Raw genomic sequence first — 8,054 nt, 5'->3', positions numbered from 1 at the left:
ACCAAAAGTATTTGGCAGCGATCCCTAAACATCCACCTGTGCTGTTACTTGGGTGGGGAGAGGAGGAGCACACCCAGCACTCCTGCCTGCTAACCTGCTCCTATTTCAGGGATGTGGCAATGCATGGAGGTGGTGGGGGAGCACAAGAGGAAGACAGTGCAGTTGGTATGCACACGCGCACACACACACACACACACACACACACACACACACACACACACACACACACACACACACACACACACACTAATATGTAAATGGCAAACACCTTGCTCTTTCTAGTCTACAGTTTAACAATGTATCTATGTGTTCAATGCATGTCAGTCCCACATCAGAGACTCTCAAAGAGACAGAAAAATGCATGGCCTTCAGTGAAATGTCTCCCCTTTCAGCTCAGATAATGTATGAGTTATGGTTTTAATGGAAAAGGCTAAGCTTTCAGTTTGTGAAGAAAGACATGTTTATTAAAACATTCATCATAATATGATATAAATCAATTAATCTAGAATGCATGTGCTCCCGCTATTATGTAGACAAACATAACTTGAGCTTGAACTGGCAACATGAGGTGGGCATGCTGGCAATAAGGCTAAACTCCCATGGGTGTTAGAATATCACCATCATGTCCACTTTGCCAATATATCATTCAATGACTATAATTTTATAGCCATGGAAAGTTTATCGCTATAATATATCACCTGCTTTAGACAACATCTGATCACAGCTACCATTAATAAATAGATGTTGTAATAAAATATCAAAGATGTAATGAATAAAAAGATGTAAATTAAAACAATGCTTATAGGCAGTGTTGGGAAGAATACTTTTAAAATGTAATCAGTTACAGAATACAGAATACATGCCCTAAAATGTAATTTGTAACGTATTCCGTTACATTACTCCATCTAAGTACCGTATTCTAAATACTTGGATTACATAAGTGCTGTTTTACATTTTATCAAGTGGGAAATCAAGCTGCTATTTCAGTTTGTAAGACCCACAGGCGATGTCAGCAAAAAACCCACAACTTAACTTTATAGGATAAACTGAAACATTATACATTTTGTTAGTGCACAAGATCATCTCACAGAAATATTAGAATTTCAGTTCAAAAAGCCCAGAAATTCATATGAGAAGGATTCTAAAAGTAACCCCTTAAAATGGCCAAAGTAACTGTATTCTGAATACCACTCATTGAAAATGTAACTGTAACTAAATACAGTTACTCATATTTTGTATTCTGAATACGTAATCCCGAATACATGTATTCAGTTACTTCCCAACACTGCTTATAGGGGTAAACATAAAGTAAAATATTATGATCTATTTTAAGTTGTAGCCACATCCATTTTGGTTTGTTAATAACCTGACTGCCTTTTGTGTTCCAGCAGAAAGCTAAGAGGCTCAAGTTTGGGAAGGGCCCTCTCTATCAGCCTCACTATAGGGCAATTAAAAGGCACCAAAAAAGGGTGTGGGGTGTTCTTTACTTAGTGAGCAACACACTTGAAAAACAGGTGTGTGCACCATAAAGATAATCACCTCTAGACTTCCTTCAATGCACTGAGTAACAGCAAACAAATCCTACTGCCTTCTCCCATGTATGCTTAATCTGATATTCTTTATATGTCTTTATTCACCGCTGATTATAAATGAGTTATTCTTTAGTGATTGCATTGTGTAAGGCCTATTCACAGTTTTGAATCTCAGAGGGTGGAAATGCAGTTGAAAAAGAATCCATTTCATGGATCTATTCACTTACTCTATCAACACACCGTAATCATTTGGGATATAAAAATCATTGTGTGTTTGATTCCTATTTGCTCAACAAATGGTTGGACCCCTGACAGAGATATGCAATATTTTTTTTTCCAAATGTAACCATTGATTATTGCCTTGCACAATGGGGTTAAGCTGCTCACAAAGAGGAGATCAACTGTGATATGGATAGATATAAGACTACAGTGTATTGTACATAGTTTTACCAGATCGGGTCACATAAGGCCAAAATATAGTTGTAAAAACATTCATGACAATATCTTACAGGTAATGGATTGTACTTCATCACTGAATGATTTCCTCTGAGAAAAATATTCAGCAGGCTGAATCTGTTGAATGAAGCATATTCAAGCAATGTCTGGAGATTTCAAAAAGAGATGCATTTTCATCCCTTTCCTTTTCTTTCCTTTTCTTTCACAAAGGCCTCAAAACAAGACCTGGCTAGGCCAGAACAGCTCAGAAAATGATAACTTGCACACTTCCCCTCTCAGTCCCCCCTCTTCCTATTGCAGTTGTATACTACGAGGGCTTAGGCCCAAAGGGGGATGGGTGACATTTCGTCAACTTTACAGGAGGGCCAAAACAAAGAAATCTGACTTTGATCTGACTTTATGTAATTATTTCTGTGTTTAATGATAAGATGGATAACAATACACATGGATAACAATATACTTAATAAACAATATTTTATGCATGCGCCTGTTTGGCACCATTTTTTTCTTTCCATTTTGAATACGAAATGTGGATGTATCTGTATCTATGGATGAAGTATTACATTAATGAGTTAAAGGCCCCTTAAATATATTTGTTTTTACCTAAAAATAAAATTTCCAAAATAATTTCGATGGCACATGAACTCTTAATAGTAGGGGGAACGCCACTTCAGCCACACTCTGAGCAGGTCTTATCGCTTGTAAAACTACCATAGAAAGTTTAGTGTTTAGCGAGAATCGAAATGGAAAAGAGCTGCTATGCTACAGGAAATCGGAGATCTCTTTCTACAGACTGCTGTCAGTGCATTCCATCTATATTGTATCGGAGTTATGTTCATACTTTGTTGCAAAAGACGTTTCTTGGTGTTTTAAGTCCCCAACATTGTCTACAACAGCGCTGCCTGGAAGGCAATAGGGTTAGGCATGGGTTAAGGTTAGGTTTAGGGTTAGGTGCCTTTAAGTCGACGGTGGCAGCGCTACCTGGAAGACGACGTTGGTGGCTTAAAACACCATCAAGACGCATATTTAGTTTGTTTATTATTGTGCTTCTCAACTGTAGGGGGACCCCAGGAGCAAATCTTCTTCAGTGCTGCTTTAAACAGTCCATTGTGATCAAATAAAATATCACACAAAGATATCACTGCATTTTATATGTCCTTTCCCCAGCCATCTCCATTGCAAATGGATGCTTGTCATGTTTGTTTTCTCCCTTGTGACTTAGCAAGTAGGCCTAGCTGAGCGCCTATCAAACATATTGTAGCATGCAGGGGTGTTTTGTTCTGGACTAATGTATACATAATGTATAGTCCGGTAAAAAAAACTATGAATTGAAGGCATTACAAGGAGCTAAACAATAATGGAGATTTAACAAAATACAGTTGTTTCTGGGAGTACTTGCATGACTTTCTGCTTGGCACGCATGTTACAGTATGACTCCAACCTGCAGCGTTCTGTCAATACACTTTCAACACACGCGGTCAAAACGCATGATACTGGAGGTCCCTGCATCTTGCGGACGCATCACGTTACCTCGCGTTGGCGTGTGTGACCGACGCACCAAGCGAACGCAGAATACGCATGGCAGCCATAATGCTTACGAGAATGCGTCCATTAGCAGCAAGTATCAGTCCCTTATTACTGTAACTCAGCCCTTAAAGGGAAACACTGGTCACAACAACAACCTGGGGTCTATTTTTGGATGACACAGTAATAAGAGTAAATATTTGTTTGGGACTAGAACGACGTCAATCAGTGCAGTTTTCAGTAAGACCAGAATATGCATTTACAACTGAATAGCATATAGCATAGCCTTTGGGGGCAATTTCGTTATGGAAAAGTGAATCGCATTTAAAAAAATTATAACTAGGCTCAAAGAATCATTAAAGGAACACGCCGACTTTTTGGGACTTTCGCTTATTCACCGTATTCCCCAGAGTTAGTTAAGTCGATACACACCCTTCTCATCTCCGTGCGTGTAGTTACTCGTCTGATGCACCCACTGCTAGCCTAGCTAAGCACATGTGCCTCGAAGTGGCTGGTGCCAATGGCCTACACATCCCAATAGTGACAGAAGAACTCTAGTATTTTCCTATTTGCTGTGATTTGTAGTTACAATGTGTACAAATAGCAATGTCAAATTTTGTAAGCACATACTTGGTCACTACTTTTTTCCCCGTCTTCCCGTTTTAATATTTTCCTGTAAAATATTCTGTATTAATACTTTCATTACATTAGTCCAACCATCAGACCTGTACTGTTGTCCTGTTGCTACCCCCTTCCGGTGAAACAGATGTTTTCAAAGTATTGTTTTACTTTCTTGAAGGCGACCTTAGAGTGATAGCCTATTTAAGATAACGGTGTGGTTGTTGTGAAAGCACGATTTGACGCTAATCTGTAAGGAAATTCACGTTAGACCTAGCTTCAGACCTCGTTTAGTGCAGCAGTTTTTTTGTCTGAATTCTTGCTGTCAGCAGAGGGATACCAACAGAAAGATGAATGTTGAATGAGTAACCCGGGAAATCTCTCTTATTTTCAGTGCTCAATGTTAACAGCTACTGTATGCTTCTTGGGGTTTGAAGAAGTAACACCAGAGCTTTTCAGTTCAGCTGCCTGCATATCACTCCGCCCAAGTAGCAGTGCTTCGCCTGAATGTGAACATACTGTAGTACCAAGTCTGTATGCGCTTACAAAATGGCTGTCTCATTTGACATTGCTATTTGTACACATATACAAATCACAGCATGTAAATGAAATGAAAAAGTTGGAGTTCTTTTGTCACTATTGGGAGGTGTTAGGCTATTGGAACAGGCCACTTCGAGAAACCTGCACTAAGCTAGGCTAGCGGTGGGTGCGTCAGACTGAGTAACTACACACATGGAGATATGTATCGGCTCTGGGGTACTCTGGGGAATACAGTGAATGAGCTAAAGTCCCAAAATGTCGGTGTGTTCCTTTAAATGTCTATGCTACTATGCAAAAAACAAACTGAAGTATTTCTACCTTTGCAATTGTAAAGACAGGGTATAAAAATTACTCTTTGTGCAGTCAGTGCATTACCGTGGTCTTTTTTAGGTCACCGCCATCTTGTGAAGAAGAAAGTCGATTACTGAACTCTCCTCCTTTTGTGTCCATTGACAGAATTTGTGCTGCATTCAGTAATTGCCTTGTACAAACTGCATACACAATATATCCACAGTGAGCTTACGCCTTTTTGACATCAATTGGTTCAGTGTGTCCTTTGGTTTCTCACTGATAACTCTAAACTAGGGCTGTCAAAATAACTGATTAATTTCGATTAATTAATTTGAGAAAAAATAACTGATTAAAACAATTAGTGCAGATTAATCGATTCCGTATTACCTTTGACCCCGAGCCGTTCTAGTCAGTAAAAATTAGACTGTAAAATGAAGGAGAGAGAAGAAAACGTGCTGCCTGGATCATTGATTGGAACATTTACTTTTAAAAAGCGGCCTGATGGTGTTGATAAAAATAAAGTGTTGAAAATAAAGTCCTCTGCAATGTCTGCAGCAAGGAATTTGCATATCACCGGAGTTCATCAACTCTGTAGTCGCACATCAATGCAAAGAAATAAGTGTTGACATTGAGGGGAGTGTTAATTTATTTTCATTGTGTCCCCTAGGTTATATCTGTGGCCTGAAATGCCTTGTATGTGAAAACAACTTCTTCCCTAAGCACTTTTGAATTCATTTCCTCAGCATATTAGGTCATATCTTAGATTATTATGGCAATTATTTGAACAGTGAAAATAATAATAAAAGAGTCTTTGAACTTTATTGTCACTAATGCTGATTATTCAATGATTCATTTGAATTTAAATATTTAAAATACTTTCACAGCAAAAAGTATATATGCGATTAATTTAGATTAATTAATCACAGAGTATGTAATTAATTAGATTATTTTTTTTAATCGATTGACAGCCCTACTCTAAACACTACTGTATATATTTTCTGGTTCTCACCCCTCACTTGCTGGTGATTGGCAGTTGTCCCTAATGAGATGGTTGCTTGAGCTCTACACTGTTTCACCTTTACAAATGAACCTGGAAAATAAATGTTCTATAAATGGGCATAATTTAAATGACCAACCTATGGACATCTCGTTGTTTGAGAAATAGCAGGAGAGACTACAATTTACCATTGTAGGCAGGCTTGGAATTTCACCATTGTGGGGGCAAGGCCACTTGGCCTTCAGTTGGGCATATTTGGTGTGGGGCACAAAGGCCACATGCCAGGGCACCAAGGCCAAAATTAACTATACAGTAGTAGGCTATAAAAATGATCAAAGTTGTATTTAGCCTATTCACTGCAGTAGACCTGCATCACTGTATGAAACATTACAAAAACATGAAACATGACATATTACATAGAACTGTAAATCATCTGATCATCTAATATTTACAGATATCTAGGCTATATATAACATTTATTTTATATTTGGCCTGTTATGAAATCATTTAAGCACAGCTCAGCTTTAAGAAACTCAAATAGCGTAGATGCATGCTTAGCATTTTGTGATCATTAAGGCTACTTTCACAAACTCTTAGTCAGCTGTCCTCTGATTTACCAATATCTAGGCGATATTTGTAACATTTATTTTGTATTTGGCCCGTTATGAAATTATGTGGAACAATCTAAACACATTGTAAAACTTAAAGCCCAAATTTGGAGACATCCATGTATGTCGAACTTTACTGCCAATTCAAAACTGGATTACTCTGGAACGGCTAACTGTACAGGGGACTGCTACACCTTTATGTTCGGTAAGGTCTCCTGTTTATTCTGATATATGGTTTGTCATGTGTTAAAAGAAGGGTTCGTAAAGTATTCCACCGAGATGAATGGGTAGGGAGATCATGGGACGCAAAACCTTCAGTAGAATGTATGATTAAATTGAATTATATTATTTACTTTTCTCGCGAACCGTTCAACACAGCAATTGTCGGCTAACATCGTTTAAAAGCTGAGAAAAAGCTCTTTCATGTGATACTTGTGATGTCTGTGTGATGAATAGGCTACTTCGCGAATAGTTCAACTGAGAATGGGTGAATTTGGACGCGCTTTCTTTCTTGCGCTGTCACTGTCTCCACTGCGTAAAAGACTAAATTAATTTGCGCTGTGAATGCTAAGATTATATTGACAGGCCACAGGCTAAATAAAAATCGCTATTAGTAGGACGCAAAGCAGAATATTGAAAGAAGGGGGCACCAAGGCCACCGTGGCCTGTAAACCTCTGATTTTCAAAGGGGCTTCACGGCCAATGCAAGGGGCTACGACGGCCATGGCCGTCGTGGCCGCCGTGAAATTCCTACCCTGATTGTAGGCCTACATGTACAGTACAAGCAAAGCACACATAGAAATACACACTTCACATGTGACACCTTCATGGCTGGACTGAAAGATGAGTTACATGCAATGCAAATGTCTTGGATGACACATTTACTCCTGTGGCGAGCGGCTATGCTCAACCTTACAGTAAATTGCAGTCAGCAGTCAGCAGCGTCCGTCTTTCAAGAGCAGGGTCGACCTCATGTGTCACTTTCAGGATGCACTCAGGCTGAGACACTCCCTTACACAAACACCCCCCACCCAGGCACAGGCCCACAGCTGCTCTTCCCTGCTCTACCCTTCTCACCAGTCCTGTCAGACACCACTCCCATCGGAGGGCATGAAAATGGTCACAGCAGAGCACGATGTTGCTTGGGGTAAAGATGTGGTTGGACATACAGTATTAGTCTTGCCACTTATTTGACTTCATAACTGCATTAAACATCGTTGGACTATAATGTGTTGTTCCACCTTAGCACCCAATATTATCCAGAGAGAGGTAGAGATTAGCCACTGTGTCTCTTTATGTACACTCATTTAAACTGTGAACTAACACTGTTCTGTTAAACTAATACAGAATTGTTTGAGGGTGAAAGAGAATAAGGGAAACTAGTGGGCGAAGGCTTGAAAAGGCATGTGCAGTGGCAGCAGCAGAAGAATGAGGAAGTGAACTGGATGGTATAGCTTTAGTCATATAAGGAGGAGGAATTGTTCATTT

This window comes from Alosa pseudoharengus, unplaced genomic scaffold (genome assembly GCF_046254945.1).
Source record: "Alosa pseudoharengus isolate Yale_2024_CS ecotype anadromous, Long Island Sound unplaced genomic scaffold, YU_APseudo_1.1 YU_APseudo_1.1_scf_14, whole genome shotgun sequence".
NCBI lineage: Eukaryota > Metazoa > Chordata > Actinopteri > Clupeiformes > Clupeidae > Alosa > Alosa pseudoharengus.
The sequence above is the reverse complement of the archived record's forward strand: the minus strand, read 5'-3'. Positions refer to the sequence as shown.